This window comes from Balaenoptera borealis (assembly GCF_965194805.1).
Source record: "Balaenoptera borealis genome assembly, chromosome: 11".
Classification (NCBI taxonomy): domain Eukaryota; kingdom Metazoa; phylum Chordata; class Mammalia; order Artiodactyla; family Balaenopteridae; genus Balaenoptera; species Balaenoptera borealis.
Window position 1 is genome coordinate 40,362,280 of NC_138868.1, and position 23,455 is coordinate 40,385,734.

General features: G+C 35.3%; 1 protein-coding gene across 7 annotated transcripts in view; it reads left to right on the top strand.

The window, feature by feature from the left end:
* SOX6 (SRY-box transcription factor 6) overlaps window positions 1–23,455 on the top strand; it is a 618,861-nt gene that overhangs the window by 111,938 nt on the left and 483,468 nt on the right. The window contains exons 3-4 of one of the 7 annotated variants that reach the window (XM_082341483.1): window positions 10,359–10,440; window positions 11,502–11,648. The exons of 4 other annotated variants lie outside the window; for them this stretch is intronic. The gene's annotated coding sequence lies outside the window, so the exon portion shown is untranslated. 2 more of the 7 variants (XM_082341484.1, XM_082341471.1) reach the window with 2 other exon arrangements.

Genomic DNA, 23,455 nt, shown 5'->3' on the forward strand with positions numbered 1-23,455 from the left:
ATTAGCTCTAGTAGTATTCTGGTAGCATCTTTAGGATTCTCTATGTATAGTATCATGTCATCTGCAAACAGTGACAGCTTCACTTCTTCTTTTCCGATTTGGATTCCTTTTATTTCTTTTTCTTCTCTGATTGCTGTGGTTAAAACTTCCAAAACTATGGTGAATAATAGTGGTGAGAGTGGACAACCTTGTCTTGTTCCTGATCTTAGAGGAAATCTTTTCAGTTTTTCACCATTGAGAACAATGTTGGCTGTGGGTTTGTAATATATGGCCTTTATTATGTTGAAGTAAGTTCCCTCTCTGCCTACTTTCCAGAGGTTTTTTTTCATAAATGGGTGTTGAATTTTGTTGAAAGCTTTTTCTGCATCTATTGAGATGATCATATGGTGTTTCTCCTTCAATTTGTTAATATGGTTTATCACATTGGTTGATTTGCATATATTGAAGAATCTTTGCATTCCTGGGATAAACCCCACTTGATCATGGTGTATGATCCTTTTAATGTGCTGTTGGATTCTGTTTGTTAGTATTTTCTAAGGATTTTTGCATCTATGTTCATCAGTAATATTGGCCTGTAGTTTTTGTTCTTTGTGACATCTTTGTCTGGTTTTGGTCTCAGGGTGATGGTGGCCTCATAGAATGAGTTTGGGAGTGTTCCTCCCTCTGCTATATTTTGGAAGAGTTTGAGAAGGATAGGTGTTAGCTCTTCTCTAAATGTTTGATAGAATTCGCCTGTGAAGCCATCTGGTCCTGAGCTTTTGTTTGTTGGAAGATTTTTAATCACAGTTTCAATTTCAGTGCTTCTGATTGGTCTGTTTATATTTTCTATTTCTTCCTGGTTCAGTCTCGGAAGGTTGTGCTTTTCTAAGAATTTGTCCATTTCTTCCAAGTTGTTCATTTCATTGGCATATAGTTGCTTGTAGTAATCTCTCATGATCCTTTGTATTTCTGCAGTGTCAGTTGTTACTTCTCCTTTTTCATTTCTAATTCTATTGATTTGAGTCTTCTCCCTTTTTTTCTTGACGAGTCTGGCTAATGGTTTATCAATTTTGTTTCTCTTCTCAAAGAACCAGCTTTTAGTTTTATTGATCTTTGCTATTGTTTCCTTCATTTCTTTTTCATTTATTTCTGATCTGATCTTTATGATTCGTTTCCTCTGATCTTTATGATTTGTTTCCTCTGCCAACTTTGGGGTTTTTTTGTTCTTCTTTCTCTAATTGCTTTAGGTATCAGGTTAGCTTGTTTATTTGAGGTGTTTTTTGTTTCTTGAGGTAAGATTGTATTGCTATAAACTTCCCTGTTAGAACTGCTTTTGCTGCATCCCATAGGTTTTGGGTCGTCGTGTTTTCATTGTCATTTATTTCTAGGTTTTTTTTGATTTCCTCTTTGATTTCTTCAGTGATCTCTTGGTTATTTAGTAGTGTACTGTTTAGCCTCCATGTGTTTGTATTTTTTACAGATTTTTTCCTGTAATTGATATCTAGTCTCATAGTGCTGTGTTTGGAAAAGAAACTTGATACAATTTAAATTTTCTTAAATTAACCAAGGCTTGATTTGTGACCCAAGATGTGATCTATCCTGGAGAATGTTCCATGAGCACATGAAAAGAAAGTGCATTCTGTTGTTTTGGATGGAATGTCCTATAAATATCGATTAAGTCCAATTTGTTTAATGTGTCATTTAAAGCTTGTGTTTCCTTATTTATTTTCATTTTGGATGACCTGTCCATTGGTGAAAGTGGGGTGTTAAAGTCCCCTACTATTATTGTGTTACTGTTGATTTCCCCTTTTATGGCTGTTAGCATTTGCATTATGTATTGAGGTGCTCCTATGTTGGGTACATAAATATTTACCATTGTCATATCTTCTTCTTGGATTGATCCCTTGATTATTATGTAGTGTCCTTCTTTGTCTCTTGTAATAGTCTTTATTTTAAAGTCTATTTTGTCTAATATGAGAATTGCTACTCCAGCTTTCTTTTGATTTTCATTTGCATGGAATATCTTTTTCCATCCCCTCACTTTCAGTCTGTATGTGTCCCTAAGTCTGAAGTGGGTCTCTTGTAGACAGCATAGATACGGGTCTTGTTTTTGTATCCATTCAGCCAGTCTGTGTCTTTTGGTTGTAGTATTTAATCCAATTACATTTAAGGTGGTTATCAATATGTATGTTCCTATTACCATTTTTTAAATTGTTTTGGGCTTGTTATTTTAGGTCTTCTCCTTCTCTTGTGCTTCCTGCCTAGAGTAGTTATTTTAGCATTTGTTGTAATGCTGGTTTGGTGGTGCTGAATTCTCTTAGCTTTTGCTTGCCTGTAAAGGTTTTAATTTCTCTGTCGAATCTGAATGAGATCCTTGCTGGGTAGAGTAATCTTGGTTGTAGTTTTTTTACCTTTCATCACTTTAAATATGTCCTGCTACTCCCTTCCGGCTTGCAGAGTTTCTGCTGAAAGGTCACCCATTAACCTTATGGAGATTCCCTTGTATGTTATTTGTTGTTTTTCCCTTGCTGCTTTTAATATTTTTTTCTTTGTATTTAATTTTTGATAGTTTGATTAATATGTGTCTTGGTGTATTTTTCCTTGGACTTATCTTGTATGGGACTCTCTGCTCTTCCTGGACTTGATTGACTATTTCCTTTCCCATATTAGGGAAGTTTTCAACTATAATCTCTTCAAATATTTTCTCAGTCCGTTGTTTTTTTTTTTCTCTTCTTCTTCTGGGACCCCTATAATTCGAATGTTGGTGCATTTAGTGTTGTCGCAGAGGTCTCTGAGACTGTCCTCAATTCTTTTCATTCTTTATTCTGCTCTGCAGTAGTTATTTCCACTATTTTATCTTCCAGGTCACTTATCCGTTCTTCTGCCTCAGTTATTCTGCTATTGATCCCTTCTAGAGAATTTTTCATTTATTGTGTTGGTCATCATTGTTTGCTCTTTAGTTCTTCTAGGTTCTTGTTAAACATTTCTTGTATTTTCTCTATTCTATTTCCAAGATTTTGGATCATCTTTACTATCATTATTCTGAATTCTTTTTCAGGTAGACTGCCTATTTCCTCTTCATTTGTTAGGTCTGGTGGGTTTTTACCTTGCTCCTTCATCTGCTGTGTGCTTCTCTGTCTTCTCATTTTGCTTAACTTACTGTGTTTGGGGTCTCCTTTTCACAGGCTACAGGTTCATAGTTCCTGTTGTTTTTGGTATCTGCGACCAGTAGGTAAGGTTGGTTCAGTGGGTTGTGCAGGCTTCCTGGTGGAGGGGACTGGTGCCTGTGTTCTGGTGGATGAGGCTGGATCTCGTCTTTCTGGAGGGCAGGACCACATCCAGTGGTGTGTTTTGGGGTGTCTGTGACCTTATTATGATTTTAGGCAGCCTCTCTGCTAATGGGTGGGGTTGTGTTCTTGTCTTGCTAGTTGTTTGGCATAGGGTGTCCAGCAGTGTAGCTTGCTGGTCGTTGAATGGAGCTGGGTCTTAGCGTTGAGATGGAGATCTCTTGGAGAACTTTCGCCATTTGATATTATGTGGAGCCAGGAGATCTCTGGTGGTCCAATGTCCTGAACTCTGCTCTCCCAACTTAGAGGCTTAGGCCTGACACCCGGCCGGAGCACCAAGATCCTGTCAGCCCCATGGCTCAGAAGAAAAGGGAGAAAAAAAGAAGAAAAGAAAAGAAAGAAAGAAGGAAAGAAAGAAAGAAAGAGTTATTAAAATAAAAAAAATAAAAGGAAATTATTAAAAATAAAAAATTAAAAAGTAATAAAAAAAAAGAAAAAATACGAAAGAAGAGAGCAACCAAACAAAAAAACAGATCCACCAGTGATAATAAGCGCTGAAAACTATACTAAAACCAAAATACAAAGAACAAAAAACGGACAGACAAAACCCTAGGACAAATGGTAAAAGCAAAGCTACACAGACAAACTCACACAAAAAAGCATACACATACACACTCACAAAAAGAGAAAAAGGAAAAAATATATATATCTATATATAAAAAAAAGTAAGAGAGCAACCAAATCAATAAACAAATCGACCGATGATAATATACTCTAAATACTAAACTAAGATAAACATAAAACCAGCATCAAATTAGATGCAGAAAGCAAACCCCAAGTCTACATTTGCTCCCAAAGTCCACTGCCTCAATTTTGGGATGAGTTGTTGTCTATTCAGTTATTCCACAGATGCAGGGTACATCAAGTTGATTGTGGAGATTTAATCCACTGCTCCTGAGGCTGCTGGGAGAGATTTCCCTTTCTCTTCTTTGTTCGCACAGCTCCTGGGGTTCAGCTGTGGATTTGGCCCCACATCTGCGTGTAGGTCGCCTGAGGGCGTCTGTTCTTCGCCCAGACAGGACGGGGTTAAAGTAGCAGCTGATTAGGGGGCTCTGGCTCCCTCAGGCCCGGGGGAGGGAGGGGTACAGAATGCAGGGTGAGCTTGTGGTGGCAGAGGCCGGCGTGACGTTGCAACAGGCTGAGGCGCGCTGTGTGTTGTCCCAAGGAAGTTGTCCCTGGATCATGGGACCCTGGCAGTGGCGGGCTGCACAGGCTCCCATGAGGGGCGGTGTGGATAGTGACCTGTGCCTGCACACAGGCTTCTTGGTGGTGGCAGCAGCAGCCTTAGCGTTTCATGCTCGTCTCTGGTGTCCACGCTGATAGCCGTGGCTCACGCCCGTCTCTGGAGCTTGTTTAGGCGGTGCTCTGAATCCCCTCTCCTCGTGCACCCAGAAACAATGGTCTCTTGCCTCTTAGGCAGTTCCAGACTTTTTCCCGGACTCCCTCCCGGCTAGCTGTGGTGCATTAGCCCCCTTCAGGCTGTGTTCACACAGCCAACCCCAGTCCTCTCCCTGGGATCTCACCTCCGAAGCCCGAGCCTCAGCTCCCAGCCCCAACCCGCTCGGGCTGGTGAGCAGGCAAACATCTCAGGCTGGTGAGTGCTGGTCGGCGCTGATCCTCTGTGCAGGAATCTCTCCGCTTTGCCCTCTGCACCCCCGTTGCTGTGCTCTCCTCTGTGGCTCCGAAGCTTCCCCCACCGCCACCCCCTGTCTCCACAAGTGAAGGGGCTTCCTAGTGTGTGGAAACTTTTCCTCCTTCACAGCTCCCTCCCAGATGTGCAGGTCCTGTCCCTATTCTTTTGTCTCTGTTTCTTTTTTTTTCTTTTGCCCTACCCAGGTATGTGGGGAGTTTCTTGCCTTTTGGGAAGTCTGGGGTCTTCTGCCAGTGTTCAGTAGGTGTTCTGTAGGAGTTGTTCTACATGTAGATGTATTTCTGATGTATTTGTGGGGAGGATGGTGATCTCCACGTCTTACTCCTCCATCATCTTTAAGGTCTCCCCCTCTTGCTTTTGTTTTATATTTCATGCTTTTTATGTTACATTCAAGAAATTTTTGCAAAACCCAATGTTACTAAGATTTTTTTCTATGCATTCCATTAGAAGTTTTATAGTTTTAGCTTTTAATTTAGATGTATGATTCGTTTTGAGGTAATTTTTGTAATAGGGTGAGGTGAAGTTTGTGGTATATATTTTGGCTTATGGCTCTCCAATTGTTCTAGTGCCATTGTCTGAAAAGATTATCTTTTTCCCCATTAAATTGCCTTGGCACTTTTGTTGAAAATAAGTTGACCATATATATATAGGTTTATTTCTGCAGTCTGTATTCTGTTCCATTGATCTATTTGTCTATTTTTTGATGCCATTATCTTGATTACTTGATTACTGTAGCCTTATATTGATACAATGAGTTGTGAAGTATTACCTTCTATACAATTTTCTGGAAGAATTTGTGTACAGTAGGTATTATTACTTTTTATTTTATTTTACTTTATTTTATTTTATTTTTTTTTTACTGTGAGCAAGGACTTTTATTCAGAATAACCCTTTAAAATACTCAAAAATATTGACATGCAGAGCTGTGATTTATTACTTTTTAAATACTTGAAAGACTTCACTAATGAAACCATCTGAACTTGGAGTTTTCTTTTGGGGAAGGTTTTTAACTACAAAAACAGTTTTAAAAAATAGATATAGGGCTATTGAGGTTAGCTATTTCATCTAAGTTATGTGGTTTATTTAAGTGCATTTTATCTAAATTTTTTAATCTATTGGCATAGATTTGTTCATAATACATATCTTTTAATATTTGTAGAATATTTATTGATGTCACCTCTCATTTATGCTATCTGAATGTAAATACATCAAATTTAATATTGCTTTCCTTTTTTCTATTTTATTGATTTCTGCTTTTAATCTTATTATTTCATTTTTTTCTGTATACTTTGGGTTTATGTTGCCCTTCTTTTTCTAGTTTCTTAAGGTGAAAGCTGAGATCATTGATTTGAGACCCCCTTTTTCAATATAGGTTTTAGTGCTATAAAATTTACTTCTAAATACTGCTTTAGCTGTGTTCCATAAATTTTAATATGTTGTGTTTACATTTTTATTCAATTCAAAATACTTTCTAATTTCCCTTTTGATTTCTTCTTTGATCCGTGTGTCATTTAGAAGTGTTATTTCCTAATATTTACAGATTTTCAAGATATCTTTCTGTTATTGAATTACTAGTTCTTTTGTTGGTTGGCAAGTTCTATCAATGTAAACTAGGTAAAGTTTGTTGACAGTGCTGTCCAGGTCTTCAATATCCTTACTGATTTTTTTGGTTTACGTGTTCTACCCTTAATTGAGGGAGAGAGATTTTGAGAACTCTGATTAAAATTCTTCCTGAAATTTTATTAGTTTTTCTGTATTTTGAAGCTCTATTAGGTGGATACATGTTTAGGGTCATTATGTCCTCCTACTGAGTTGACACCCTTATCATTGTATAAAAATCCCTTTATCCATAGTAATATTCTTGGCTTTGAAATCTACTTTGTCTGGTAGCCCTGCAGGTTTCTTTTTATTAGTGGTACCATGGTATATATTTTCCATCCTTTCACTTTTAAAGTATTGTGTCTTCATTTAAAAGTGGATTTCTTGTAGCCAGCATGCAGTTGAGTCTTGCTTTTTTATCCAGTATGACAATCTCTCCCTTTTAATTTGGGTGTTTAGACCATCTACATTTAATGTGATTATTGACATGGTTGAGTTTAAATATATGATATGCTCTTTGTTTCTTGTTTGTACCATCTGTTCATCATCCTGTTTCCCCTTTTTCTTGTTTTCCTTTTAATTTATTGAGAATTTTTATGATTTCATTTAAAATCCCATATTGGCTTCTTAATTTTTTTGTTTTAATATATTTTAGTGGTTGCTTTAGTAGTTATAGCAACCCTATACAACTTATCACAGTCGTACTTCAAGTAATATTATCCCACATCACACATGGGATGAGAATCTTACAATAGCATACTTCCGTCTCTCCCTCCTAGCCTCTGTGCTATTGTCATACACATTACTTCTACATATGTTAAATCTAAAGATAATTTTTATTATTTTTGCTTTGAATAGTCAATATTTTAAAGATATTTAAAAAATAAAAATAGTCTTTCATACTTACCCACATATTTACCATTTTCAATGTACTTTATTTCTTTGTGTATATTCAGATTTCCATTTGGTAAATTACCTTCTGCTTGAAGGACCTCTTTAATATTTCTTGTAGATTATGTCTGCTGGTGAGATGGTGATACTTCCATCACCTTTTATATTTCTGAAAAATCTTTATTTTGCTAGGTATAGCCTTTTAGATTAACTTTTCGTGGTTCAGTAATTTAAAAAATTGATCCATTGTCTTTTGGCTTGCATTGTTTTCAGAAAGAAGTCTGCCTTAATTTTTATTATGTTTCTCTGTGTATGATGTGTCATTTTCCTCTGGCTGCTTCTAAGATTTTCTCTTTTTACATTGGTTGTAAGCAACATGATTACTATGTGCCTTAGTGTAGTTTTCATAATGTTTCTTGAGCTTGGGTTTTTTGAGATTCTTGTATCTGTAGGCTTATAGTTTTTGTCACATCTGAAAAATTTTCAGCCATTATTACTTCAGAATTTTTTTTTTAACTCCCATTCTTCGTGGAATCCAATTACACACATATTAGGCAGCTTGAAGTTGTTCTTCAGTTCTCTGATTCTGTTCACATTTTTTCATCTTTTTCCCCCCCATCCTGTTTCATTTTGCATTGTTTCTATTGATAAGCCTTCAAGTTTACTTGTCTTTGTCCTGCAGTGTCAAATCTGCTTTTAATTCCACCCCTGTGATTTTTCATCCCAGACGTATTTTTTATCTCTAGAAGTTATAGTTGGGTCTATATTGTATATTTGATATCTCTACTTAGTATGTTCAGTCTATTTTAGTTTCATGAACAAATAGAATGCAACTAATAACTATTTTAATATCCTTGTCTACTAATTCTATCATCTGTGTCATTTCTGGACAAGTTTCAATTGATTGCTTTTTCTCTTCATAATGAGTGGTATTTTTCTGCTTCTTTGCATGACTGGTGATTTGTTATTAGATGCTAGAAATTGTGTGAATTTTACCTTGTTGAGTGCTGAATCTTTCAGTATTTCTATAAATATTTTTTGATGTTTTTTCTGGTATGTAGTTAAGATACTTGGAAACAGTTTGATCCTTTCAATACTTGCTTTTAAGCACTGTCAGTTGGAACCAGTGCAGCCTATAGTGTAAGGCTAAGTTTCTGCACTGCTGAGGCAATACTCTTTTGAGTATTCTGTCCAGTGCCCCTGGCATTGTGAAGTTTTACACTTTGATGATGGGAAATTGAATTATTCCTGGATTTGTGTGAGCTCTGGGGATTGACTTCTCTGCTCCTTTTTAGGTATATCTTTCCCTAACTTTGGTTAGTTTCCTCACACATGTGTGCTTATCAGTAATTGTGAGGGATTCTCTGCAGACCTCTGGAAGTTTATGTGCAGGTCTTTCTCCTCTGTTACTTTGCCCTACCAACTATATCCACCTTGGCCTCCCTAGACTCCCAGCTTCGTCTTCTTAACTCAGTGAGGCCATTAGGATTTGCCTCTGTACACTGCAGTTGGTAATTTCTTTCTTGAGGCAGTAAGCTGGGACAACTGTAGAGATGACCTCATTTGTTTTTCCTTTCTCAGGAATCACTTCTTCATTGCTTGATGTCCAGTTTCTGAAAACTGTTGTTTTTATATATTTCATCCAGTTTTTTTTAGTTGTTTAACCCAAGAAGAATCCAGTCCCTGTTAGTCCGCCCTGGTCAGGAACAGAAATGTCTACATATGTGAAGAAAATACATGATATATATTAAACATGCAGTATATTGAGTGCTTCACACATAGAAAGTATTCAATAATCAGTCACTATTGCTATTTCTTCACCTGCATCCTGTTCAATAATGAAGCTTTATTTTATATACCACCTTCCATATGAAGGCTTCCAGATGAATTATTACTCTTTATTCTTTGTACTCACATCACTTTTTTTTACATACTTTCATGATGACATGGATCTACATTATAAATTTTGGTTTACTTGTTTGTATTTTGTGGTAGATTGTAAGCTCTTAGACAAATAAGATCTATCTTGTTTATCTATCATTAGTTTCCAGCATATAGTAACTGCTTAGATCTTTGTTGCATAAATGAATAGTTGAGAGTATCTCACACCTTTTATGAAATATTCAAGAGTAGAATTTTTGGTTGGGAAGGAAAGAGAGATGGTTTAGTGGATGAGAATATTTGAGCAGAATGAAAGTGTAGAGGAGTTCCAGAGAGCAGCATGAGAGCAAAAGGTGGTTGGCTGAGGTTGATAATATATAATAATGATAATGATAATGACAATCGTACTAGTAAATACTACTACTACTACTTCTAAAGTTATTGTGAAGCTGAGAGAGGATAGAGGAGTATAGAATGGAGACTAGGAAAGACTTATTGTAGTATGTCAATGCAACCATTTTGTGATACCTTCAGCACCTTGGTGAATATAGATGGTAACGTTGGTAACATTTCATAAATGTATATTGTGTGAATCAGTGTAACTTGAATTGTTGTAAAAGAGGCTTTTAAACAAAGTGCTGAGAGAACACAGTATACTTTTTGGAGTATACTTGTGAACCTTGGAAGGAAGTGATAGGGATGGATTAACTGAGAAGAAGCAGAAAGAAATTCTATATAGTGGAGAATAGCATAAACACAAAAAATACTATAGGCGATAAATAAGCATAATATAACAGAAAGAACAAATGGACCTTGGAGCTGGGTTCAGTAGGGCTTCACTTTTATCTCTGTCACTGGTGTAACTCTGGAAAATTACCTAGCCTGTCTGAGACTCAATTCCCTCATCTGTAAAATGGGTGTGGTTGTTGGGAAGATTATATAATGCATAGAGTAAATTTATTTTATGTTGCAGATAGTGGGTCCAATAACTATTAGTTTCTTCTTTTTAGACATTCTATATCTTCTGATGAGGAAAGAAAAATGCTTCAAGAAGGACTTTGTGACCCCTCATCACTTTGTATAAGAGCCCAGGTATAATATATAATTTATGAGTATAACTAATGTTCCCATTTATTTCCTATTAATAAATGAGGATTTATGGCAAATGAGGATTGCATTGCATTTTTGTGGTCTAATACTAAGACCTAAGTAACTTTAACACCCAGTTGCTTTACATCTTCTAGTTTTAACTTATGTTTATAACTATTAGGATTATTGGCTAAACTTTACATACAAATGAAACAATTTTACTACCACAATTCAATATTTTTCAGAAATGTTTCTATTTATAGGGAATATATCTACTGAATGAAAGATTGGAAAGATGAGTGTCAGAAATCCTAAAATTTTTCAAGTCTGGAAACTACTTGTATTCTTTTAAATTATTTGTTTTATGAATAAAATCAGTTTTGATATTAATTTACCATCATGGAAATCATATAATACAAGGTACAGAGTAAAGTTTAGAAACTTTTGACTTTTAAAAAGTAATCATACTTTAAATTTCCAATTGGTTTATAAAAAAAAATTGTTAATGTGCACTTACAAAAATATTTTGGATACATGGAGATTTTAAAAGGAGTTCTAGCATAACTAAAACAGAGTAATCTTTTATTTTTTTCACTGAAGGAAAAATTCAGGACTCTTCCAGTTAAGTAACTCTGTCCTTGGTTTAGAGAACTGAAGAATTTGCATAGTCAATAGAATAAAAATTGATAAGCCATAGCAGTTTTGGAGCCAATTTTCAGCACTGTTTTTGGTTCTTGAATACTTGCATTGACATGTACAACTCATAGGTATAGTGCATAATGTTGCTGATCCTGCCAAGTGAAGAACCACCTTTAGTCATCTACCTAGTATCTCAACTGCTGGGTGCTGAGTTGGCAAGGATCTGGCATGTGGTAGCACCTGACTTCATCTGCTGTCTTCACTATAGACTGGTTCTTTGTATTTATGAATCTTAGTCTGGCCTTGATGACAGTTTGCTTGGTTGAAAGTCACCTTATTTTTAGTTTAAGACGTGTTGCCTCCATGATACTTGTAAACATGTTGAGAGGCTGAGTTTTGATGAATCTCACAAAACTCCTCAACAGGGCATGAACTGAAACCCAAGGAGCTGACAATATTAATAATTCAGCATTTGGCAGTATTGTGGATATTAATGCATTCATAGTTCATCTTGACAAACCTGGGCCCAATCACATGTGAAAATGAGTTTAGTCATCTAATTTTAGTTTCTGGTGAGTATTTTTATACTTTTCTTTCAAACTGTAGATGAAATGAAGAAAATATTAGTCACTTCTTAGAAATGCAAGGTTCATAGCCCACATGACTATGTGTTGTGAAATAAAAAACGCTTTACAATAAATTACCATCTTGATTTAATGAAATAATGCATAAGAATTCTTATAGTGCATTATGGCTGATTTGTGATATTTTAAATTGCCCATTTATTCATAATTTCAGAGTGAAGTACCTGTTTTGGTATTTCAGCTAAGCATGTAACTCTTAACTTTAAATAACCAGTAAATTTACGTAATCTATGCAGGTAAACTATATAAAGCATTTATCATAAAATTTAAAACATGCTAATAATAATACATGTAATAGCTAAGTATATTCAGTATTTAGGACTTAAAGTTATTTTACAAATATTGCTTTCATGGGGAAATAAATGTATCTTCTTGTAATCTTCTTGTAATAAAATGCCACAGGAGTGACACAATTTTATTTAATTATTAGTAACTCCAGGACACACCGCATAATATGTGGGGCCTAGAAATAATACGGCAATGACTGAAGTGGAAAGATCTTGCTCCTTAAAATTTGGTGGCTTGTTGAGCTGTCTGAATCATCTATGTCCTTCTCACACATACCCAAATACATTTTATGATCACAAAAGAATTATTTTTAGGTCTCTAAACTAGCCTCTTTCAGGCTAATATAACCACTTTGTTGTAAGATTTCTTCTTTTAAAGGGTATAAATGAAGAATTTAAATTTTCATGTGAAGAAAAAGGATATTATTTGGTCCTTGAAGTATTTGGGTCCATATTTCTACCTAGAAATCCTAACTATTATAGTCAAGTTGAACTACAGGGGAAAAAGCTTATAAATTAAGCTTTTTTTAAAAAAGGGCCATTTATTTATTTATTTATTTATTTTTATTTTATTTTTGGCTGCGTTGGGTCTTTGTTGCTATTTGGTGAAACACATTGACTTAAAACTGGAAGGAAATAAATCAAATGGGCACTATTTTGTTTTGGATGCTTATAAGCTTTTAATAAATTTCAATATAGTCAGGCTTATGTCTCAATATTATATTTTCATTCACATCTTCAAATGGGCAATTATGTCCACATGATAAATATGTGGGGTTAATGATGGTAATTTGCCACCTGTGTCATGAAGCAGCTCCTTTTCATCCTTAGGTAAAAATTTCCATAGTTTTCTTGGTAATTCTTTAGAGTATAAAAAATCTGAATTAAAAGGAAAAAATTTTACACTATAAAAATCTCACTCTTGCCAAGAAATGAATTATACATAAGGTCTGAAAATAAGTAGAGTAGAAAAGAAGTAGAAATATATTTTAGACAGCAGATTGGATCCATTCAAAGAATTTGCAGGAATGCTTTCATTTTGCTATGGTAGTAATAAATGGTATTGTGCTACAAACTTTGTAATAAAAATGGAATAGGTTTTAAACCAAAAGCTTGTTTGGTAACTTTGGCTCAATTTCTTGCCACTTCTGTATCCCTTGCAAAGGAGAATGCACTACATCTTTGTGAACAACCTGAATTTCTCTTGCCCTGGAAAACCATACAGTCCAACTTGGCTTTTGACACAGTCTAAACTACTCCGATTAGGTAAAGCTGATTTTAAGAGAAAAATTGGATACTCAGCAAACCCCAGCAGATATTTTGACACAATCTTGGAGCTGATAAGTCATCATAAATTTAAATATTACCTTTCCTAGCACAGAAACCTCACTAATAAATGGTTTTGAATATTTTATGAATGACTGAGCACCCTACTTTGCTAATAAGTTCTCTGGAAAGCTATGACTTTTTGGGGATGGTTTTACTTCTGGAGGAAGGAGTGTTGAAGAGAAGGTACTGATGAGGTGTCATATAATTTTACAAGTTGCATAACTGCTTTTAACTACAAAACTATCTCTGATTAAAATAACAATTGAGCTTGTAATTTTTTCTGAACAGCTGCTGCTACAGGGGGTCATTACCTTGGAGAGCTCGAAAATAATCGTACTCTTGGTACATGAGTTATGTAGTCTTGTGTTTTACAGCAAAGCACAAAGTTTAAAGCCTATGGAAGAATGTTATTTGAAAGCTGTCAAACCATGTTAAAAAAGACTGCATCGTCAAAAGGCCCTGGTGGCCACGATTCTGCATGTAGCCTTGTCTTATTCATTACAAAATGCATGTTTATAAAGTTCCACAGAGCATCCAATTCCCAGTTCACTTATATCAGCAAGACTTAACTTGCTCATTAATCTAAATTCTTTTGCAACTTTAATCTACATGTTTAATTAATCATAAAATGAGGCGGTAAGTAATTTCAGCAATGTGTGGCTTGTTATCAGATGCATTTAATCACTCTTCTGTGAGCTCATTTGGAAACACCTGAAGATGTCGAGTGCAGTCTGAATAAGCATAAATTATTCTTTGTCAGTGTACTTCACTCAACTAATAAGACATTAATTTAAAAGGCACTGTTTGTCATTTTTAGATCTTTACCAATATTTTTAGCTTAGCAATATAGCTCTAATTGTATATATGATTCACAACTAGTGCCCGACATAGGAAAGGGTAAGAGTTTAATTCATTTTTCTTATTTACATGTAATTATGTCATGTAATCTTAGTTTTTAATGAGGATTAACCATCTTGTAAGTATTCATATGTTTTTGGAATAAGGTACTAATGAATTATAGTTGGAAAAATTATTTGTTGGTACAAAGGCTTGTGATTTCTTGTTGTTGCCTAGGTTAGGTCTGAAAAGACATGAGGTTTGGGAGAGCGCTTTGATTTGAGGATACAGGTATTGCATAGAGATTATATGATGCAGATGTTAACCTTAAAAAAATTCAAGTAAAACAATTATATTCAGCTATCCCACATAATAACATATGTAATCCTTACATAGGACGAGGTAGCCTAAGATAATGGCAGTCCCATTTTTTCCCCCTAGTGTCTTAAGAGTATTGCACAGTTGATGACAGCATTTTTTAAAAAAAGACAAGAAACAAGAACAACAATAAAAGCAAAAACTCACTCATAGCTTCAGAGCAAAAAAATATTCATGAGGGCTGAATGAGTTATATATCTCAATGCTGACATTGAGATATATTTTTATAGGAATAAAAATTGCATTTTATAGGATGTCATCACCTGTCCTGTTCATGCCATGAGAGCAGTGACACATGGTAAGAATAATTATCTCAGTGGAAACAAATTTATTTACCCGCCGTGGAACATCCCTGTTTATCTTACGAACTTATCTCACTCATATGCTATCTATGGATTGTCAGCAGTGAGCCAGAGGGGATGTTTCCTGAAAAGGGAATATTGGTTTGAGCTGAAATACAGCCATATTCTCCATTTTTATTTGATGTGCACATCTCCTGGGTTTCTTCCCTTTCTTCAGGGATCCTTTACACTTAGCTAACGGTTATTTATATGTCCATTTCTTGCCTTATGCCTTATCACTGTGTAAGAATTCTCCTTCCTGTTTTCCTTTCTAAGGGAAAACAAAATCCCAGGAAATCTCATTTGTACTGTTCAAGTCATATAGGCCATCGCAGCACATTGCAATGAAATGCCACTTACCCTTATTTCACTTAAAGCACTATAAATTGTTTTCTTAGAACCACTGATGAAAACTTAAAATCTTCTTTAGAGTCATTCTTGAGAAACAATATTTCATTTGAACTTAACTTTCTTGGTAAGAATACTTTTCTCATTCCTGTAAAATCTTAGTGGATAGACATATACAGTCTAATATGAAGGCTTGCTGTCAGTTTTTCTTGATAAGAAACCTCAAACTTCCCTAACTCCCCTTCCCTTGGCAAAACCTGAGATAATTTTTTCCAGACAGATTTATTTTCTAACTTGTTGTTTTGGTGCAGAGAAAGAACACAGTGTTCCCCCCTCTCATCCCAACTGATGTGCAAGAGGCCTGCCCTATCGTCCTGTTAATAAGTTCCTCTACACAAATACAATGATTTATTTTATAAAATGCTATATATTAACTGCAGCTATTTGTCTGTATTATGTACTTCAAGAGGAAAATGATAAATTCAGTTCCATGCAGCTCTATACCCTCAGATGTTTGGATATATGCTGATGCAGCTATATATATATATACATACACACACACATATATATATACACATTCACAATGTTACCCAAAACACACATACACTGACACTTTTGCCCAGTCACAAACAACAAGGACATACCACTTAAACATGCTTCTTCAATGGAGACCTCACAGTTGTTTAGAATGCACAGTACCCAGAATGAGGAACTACTCCAGTGGGTGCAACTGAATGAGTGGATCTTCCATATCCAGCTGAACTGACAGAGATGTTTAGCAAGGCTCTGATTTTAATGCACAACTTCTGTGGCTGAAGGACAGCATGCTGGTAAAGAAAGTGATTACTGGTGGCAGAGAGGGGTGGGTGAAGAATGAGTTCGGAGCTTGTTCATTGTGGTGTCCACTAGCAGTGTGCTCAGGGGGAGGGTTTGGAAGTCATGAGTCATCAAAGTCTTCAGCTGCAGTGGGACTTCAGGCTCAGCAGATGAATGAGAATGTCACAGTGCAGTTGGTTACAGGCAATACTTCTGACTTCATACTGCAAGTCTCAATATCTTATTTATGTTAAACGTAAGAGAGCAATGATGTATTCAGTTATGCTTTGTGCTACCTCAGGAGAAGGCCTAATATCTCCCTCTCTCCTCCCTCCCCCCAGTTTCTTAAACAAATAAAATTCCATTCTGATTTTTACCAAAAAATCCATGTGTTATTTCCTATAAACACTTACATAATTTATGCCCACCCATCTTTCCTTTGAATCCAGGTTTTGTCTGTGAACATTGCTTGCATTTTTATAGCAGGCTCGTTTTTCTTACTCATTTGAAATTGGCTTTTATTAGAAGATCATTTAGGCATATCAGTACAATACATTTGGTGGCTTTATGAGAAGTTCTGATGCTAGATGTTCAAAGCTCTGCTCAGATGACATTTTTATGGATCCATACAGCCTTGCTCATATATGAAAAGAAGGTATTGAGTTATACAGATGATTAAGTTATTTCTCTCAAATTTTTATGAGAATGGGTTGACTTGAAGTTGTGTTACTTTCCTAGTGCCCTCAGCTTAGAAACTTTGTGTATTTTTTTAGGCAGCATCTGCATCACTTATATTCAGGAGAACATAATAATACATACAGTTTTAGAAACTGTCTGTATTTTCCCCATTACCCATAATTCATAGGATTGGCATGATTACAGCTCTTGTTGTCATCATATTAACAATGTGTTATAGCCACTAATAATCATTTTTCATGCATACTTCCAAGTACTGTATTTGAAAATCCCAGACTTCATATATAGTAAATGAGGAAGTAATTTATAACTTTCACATTGAATTCTTGCTTTTTCAAATTTGTGCTTACCCTTTTGTAAAGCATATGACCTACTTAAAAAAGGCTAATAGTCAGTTACCTGTTTTTTATTATTTTTAAATCTATATCACAAAAAGACTTCTTTGAAGTATACACAAGGATGTATTTGTAGGCAATTTCCAACTAACTAATGGGAGAAGTTCAGAAAGTTTGTTGTTTGGAATTTGGAATGGATATTTTTATAGAAAATATGTTATAGATGGTGATTTGATTACTTGTGCAACCTACTGAAACCCATTTAACCTTATAATATGGCTGAATTATACTATTGAGAGTACTATAGTAGCTAACTACTGCCTGTTGAGTGGTTTTGGTATGAAATCTCATTTTGAAATCTAACCTCAGTAACATTCCTTTGACCAATTTTTGATGGTGGGATTTGACATTTCCTACTTCCGCTCTGCCAGTGCCCAACAGTGGAAATGAAACACTCCTTGAAACAGAATTTGGGAGGACTTCCTGTTGTCCCTACCTATGGAAAGAAAGTAACTGGGTATTCTGGCTGAAGTAAGAGGGAATGGATGGCCCTGGCATGAAGATGTGTATCTGTTTACAAATAAAGGGCATCCTACTGGAGGTTTATATATTTTGAGAATGAAGAAGGAGCATTTCCTAATTTTACACTGATGAACCAAAAGGGTGGAGAAGGTCAATACTTCTGCTCATTCACTATGCTTTACAGTGTATTCCAAGTATTTTCATTGTATATCTTCTACTTTCTCCCCCACCCCACTCCCATAATTTTGGCTTTTGGTTTTTAAATGGTAGCACTGGTGATAGTAGCTCAGTTTCTAATATCAGAACAGTTTTGGAATGTATTATTAATTAGGTTTATATAAGATGAAGTGATATATGCATATAGGAAGCAGCTGAGGTTGACTCAAAATTAAATACAGGTGGCTCTCCTTATCCGAGGATTCTGCATCTGCAGATTCAACCAACTGGAGATCGAAAATATTTGGAAAAAGAAATTCCAAAAAGTTCCAAAAAGCAAAACCTGAATTTGCCACGCACTGGCAACTGTTTACATAACATTACTGTTTAACTACATTATGTCCTTTGAGAGTATCCGAAGAAAGTCATATGAAAGTGCAAATAGGTAATGGAAAGTTTATTTGGTCACAGGTAAAACATCATCTTGAATCTCAGCAGTTGAATTATATTCATCCCTTTACTTCAAATCTGGCAAACTGTATGTATTTTTTGATTGCCAAGGGGAAAGTATGAAAAAAGGAGAGTAGTGGGGAGGAAATGAGAGAAGTGGTATTTTAAAAGGCTCTAAAGATTTAAGTTGTCAGAGAAAACAGTTTGATGAATTATGGGTAAAATAGAATTTAGTTTCCCAAAGAAATACATGGCTCAAAGTGTAGGGGGAAAGTGCTTGGCAATACAAACCATGTATTTTTCTTAACCTGGGAAGTTTGAAAAAAAAAAAAAAAAAGACACATTTGGCAAAGTGAAAACTCAGCTGACTTCATGCCTACTAAGTGAAAAATCTGATTCTTTATCATCCAAGCACATAGTTGGGTAACTCACAAACAGAGCTACCCAGTGTATAGGTTGCAATGGCAAGAAGCCAACAGTGAAATCAAACTCATAAGCACCCTATAGAAAACCCCTCAAATTACTGCTGTGCTGTTGCCAGCTGTATTGCCAGAGAACAAGAGCTGTACAGATTTCTATGGAATGACTGGGTTACTTAACACCGCTTGATTGGCTCTGTTCCTGCCCCTGTTCTCTTTGGCTGACAGCTGACCACCATACTGGTTTGGTTTGAAATAAGACTGAAGTGAACACAACCACTTATATGCACCTTCCTCTTGAACACTTCTCTCCCTTCCTGCCACCCAAAACCCACACATACCCTATATATCTTGCAAAAAGAGAGATAAATATTACTGAGTTTATTTAAGTAAAGTGTACTGGGTGGCACTATGCTGTCCAGTTATTCTACAAATCCATCAGATTTTTAGGAGAAGAGCCATTTCCTCGATCTTTTATTTGTAAGTGCCTGAATTTATCGAATGTGAAAAATATCTTAAATCCTTTAATTTTACTAAGTTTTTTTCATTTTACATCATTGCATGCTTCATGAGTCTAGAGCTAGACTGGTTATCCAGAAGCCATATAATCTTACCCTCTTGCCCTTGGCTAATCTCTGATAGGTAGCTACTTCTGTCTATAGTATTTCAAATAAGAAGATATCACAAGATACCCAGAAGGGCACTAGATGGCTTCATTTGCTACACTGCATGAATTAGAGAAACCTTTGAATGAGCAAGGTGGTTGGTTGGCCCTTTTCCTGTTATACAAAAGCTCATGGATTCACATGTCCTAGTTTCCATTAAGTTAGCAGGCTTTTAAACTTTTTTGACTGTGATTCAGAGTAAGAAGTGAATTTCTAATCTGACCCAGTATGCAATCTAATATAACCAAAGTAAAAAGTTTACATGAACAATACTTATCCTTAATATGTGCAATGTGTTTTCTTTTCTCTTTTCTTCCCTATCCTTGCCTCTTTTTCTGTTGCTTCCTCACTCCTCAGTTCCCTTGTCTCCTTTTTAATAAAAAATGCTGATTCGTACTCAGAAAATTGACTTTATCACTCATTCAATCCATAGTTTGAAAAACATTGCATTAAAGTAAGCACTTTTAAAAAAAGTCTTGATCTGCATGTTCTTTGGTCTAAGATTTTTTTTTTTTAATTGAAGCATAGTTGATGTACAGGTCTACCATTGTAGACCTGCGTCTTCACCTGAGTCTCCTACACAAGATACTAATTCCATTGCCTGTTTATCATTAGAAAGATAAATTTTGTACTCCACAACTACTGAAGCCTGCATGCCTGGAGCCCATGCTCCACAACAAGAGAAGCCACCGCAATGAGAAACCTGTGCACTGAAACGAAGAGTAGCCCTCGCTCGCCGCAACTAGAGAAAGCCCACACGCAGCAACAAAGACCCAACGCAGCCAATAATAAATTAATTAATTAAATAGATTAAAAAAATAAATATCTGCAGAGTGGAAGCAAATTGTGCACATAGTGTCAGCATGGTTCCATAGCAGTCTGCTTTAGGATGTGTTCTCAGAGTTGTAGGTGTTTCAGGGGAGGAGGAACGAAAGAGAAGTAACATTTATTGAGTACCTACAGATATGTTATCTCAATTATTACAGGAACTCTGAGGTGACAATTACATTTAGATAAACTATTTGGAATCAGCAAGCAACCCCGTTAAAAACGCAAAACTGCCAGATTCTTAGTTAAAGGACAATACTTTAAGAAAATGCCAACTTATTGTTGTCATTATAATGGGCTGAAATGAGAAATAAATGAGATATAAAAATACAAGTGAGAAATGTGAATCATGAGATATGAACCGTCACCATTTGCCTCACCTCCATAGTGAATTATTGGAAATAATGCATCTAAAAGAGGAAATGGCTCTGTAATTAGTATGACTTTATAACAAGTATCTCAGAAAAGACAAAGATTCATTCTTCTGCTCAAGTGAGGCAAGGCTTCTTGTTCTAATTTACTTTCATGTGTATTGTCTAGATAGGGGAGTCTCGGTAGAACCACAGGCATCAACTATTTTTAACATGTTCATTTAATTTGACTCTTGGGAAAGGGATCATTTGAGGCAAAGGGTCTTTGATGACAAATGATATCCTAAAATCCTAAAGTTTCTACTTCTTGCTGTCCCACTCCAAGTTTCATTAGATAATCATTACCAATTTTTAAACAAAATACTAGAAAAATAGATGAGGTTACATATTTAAAAATATAGAGGAGCTATCTTTTTTTTAACTTAAAAAATTTGTGGAGATTTCATCAAGCATCTAGCACTGTGGTTGATTTATAACAGATGCTCAATAAATATTATTGAAATGAAATGTGGAAATAAATATGTGCATGTTCATTTATTCATTCTTTGTTTAATCAACAGACATTTACTGAGGGCTTAATATGTCCCAGATAGATATGTTTGAGATTTAAATGTGAATAGCATACTAAAGCCCAGCCGTTAAGTAGCTTAAAAATCTAATGGAGAGACAGGTAAAAAGAGAAATTATAATAACATATTAGACTTAGAATTGAGATATAAATGAAATAAGATAGACAAAAATTTGAAATTTGCCAGGGAGAGTTGGGGGGAGGCTTCATTGAGTAGGCTAACATTTGAGCTGCTTCTTAAAGGCATAATAGGGAGTTACTTAGAGGGGATGTGGAGATAGAATATTCTAAGCTGAGGGCATAGCATTTGTAAAAGCACCTAGACATTGAAAGGGCCTGATATGTTTTAATAATTGTAAGAGTTCAATATCATTGCCACATATGGGGCAGAAGGGATAGGGAAAGGGATTAGGTTGAAAATAAGAGTCTTTGGTGGCGCAGTTGATTATTTCCTGATATAACCTGGAAAATGTTTTATTTCAACTAATTTCAGTAAGATGGGCATTTTTCTAGGAAATTACCCATTTTATTAGACTCTCCATGATATACCTTTTAGTGCCTTTTATATAGCAAATGAGATATTAAGCTATTAAAGTGATGAAGTTGTGCAGAGTGTGATATGATACAAAAGGAGTTTGGAATGATGTATTGAAAAAATTACTAGTCACCTTTCCTTAAAGTAGTCCTTTCTGAGTTGCTTTTTGAACTTACCTATACTTTATCAGCCAGTTAATTTGCTAGACAACTTATAGGTCAGTCAAATAGTTCTAAATCCTAAGAAGTAAAAGCACTGAGTGGTAACGTAAATACACTTTATTTATGGTTAATAGTTTTTATTTCTAATTTTAAGAGAAAAAGAATATGCAAAACATGTGAATGCATATCATCTCTCTAGCTTCAGGAAAATGTTAGCTGGGTATATTTTTGGTTTCCTCATTTCTGTGAGCTACTTATGATGTACACTTTTATGACTTTATTCTAGATGTGGGTTTCATTTTCACATAAGGAGAAGGTCAGGCTTTACAATGTTTGTCATTAAAAAAAAATTTTTTTTTTCTTCCAGAGAAACATCTCAGAGGTTCCAGGCTTCATTTTAGAGAAATTATAGTTCTTTTAACTTTAAATTGCTTCGGTAGGTCACTGCTAGATTATAGAGAGCATGATGTGCTTTACAAGTTGAAAAGTTTTCCACCAAGTAATAGCAGCAGTGAAAATTGTCAGAGAAACAACTAATTAATCTCTGCTCCTTTACAGCTGTTTAATGCAATGCATAACTAAAAGTCCTGTTAAATTAATTAATGATTTCAATTATGAACTTTTCTCCAAAATGTTATGATTCGTATCAGGCTGATAATGCAGTGACCTGAGAGTGTGAAATCTGTGTTATGAAGAGAGTCGCCAGTTAATTGATTCACAAATTATTTAAAGTTTGTTGCACCCAAGGGAGTGCTCAGTTTCATGACAGTCATTTCTTAAAGTGTACAAACTCCTTTTTCACCTTAAGAATGTCTGCAGTTATTAAGCATGATAAAATGCCAACATGTTTCTGGGCCTGTGAGTAATCTTAACATTTATGATTGAGAATCTGTAGGTGAATATGTGGAGATTAAATCTATTTTGGAAGGAGAGAAAAGTTAGCTAAATTATCAATGACTCTTGTGGCAGTTTTTTCATTGCTTTTGATTTAGTAATTTTAAATAGTTTTCTAAACATCACTCCATAATTTTTTTTTGCATTTGCTATACATGGAGCATATTTTATGTTGAAAGACAATATAGTTATTATTTTAAAGAAATTTTGAATGGGTAAATAACACAGTATAAGTTGTTTTGATGATTGGTGTCTGAAGCATTTGGATTTCTGTTAGGTCTAAAATGCCAGCCTTAAATGTTAGAAAAGGTGCTGACTTCTCAATGCAAGAAAATAAATATCTATAGGGCACCTTGAGTCTTTTTTATAGTATACAGGAAAATAAAGAGAATCATATGTACTTTCTTCTAGTCTGGTTATTTTACCCATAACTTAAATAACAAATAAAAGTGTACATATGTTCAAGGAGAAGGGAGGGAATCAATAATATCATTAATATTTTATAATACATTTATTAAAGTTTTATTGATGTTTGTATACTGGGCTTAGGCTGATTTCAGAGTGGAAGATATGACCATAGTGAGAATCTTTTCTTGACTGCCCATGGTGAGCTAAGGTGGAAGGGGGAGAGAGGTGATACTTGAGGAAAGATTCTTAAGCAGGAGTAGGTAGCAGAGAGGTCTCTGGCCATGAGTAGTAGCTCTCTTATTAGTGGGCTCTACAATCCTTTCTGTTCCATACACATATTTGGGCTTAATGAATAGCTAAAAAGTCTAGTGCTTTTAGAGTGTTTGAACAA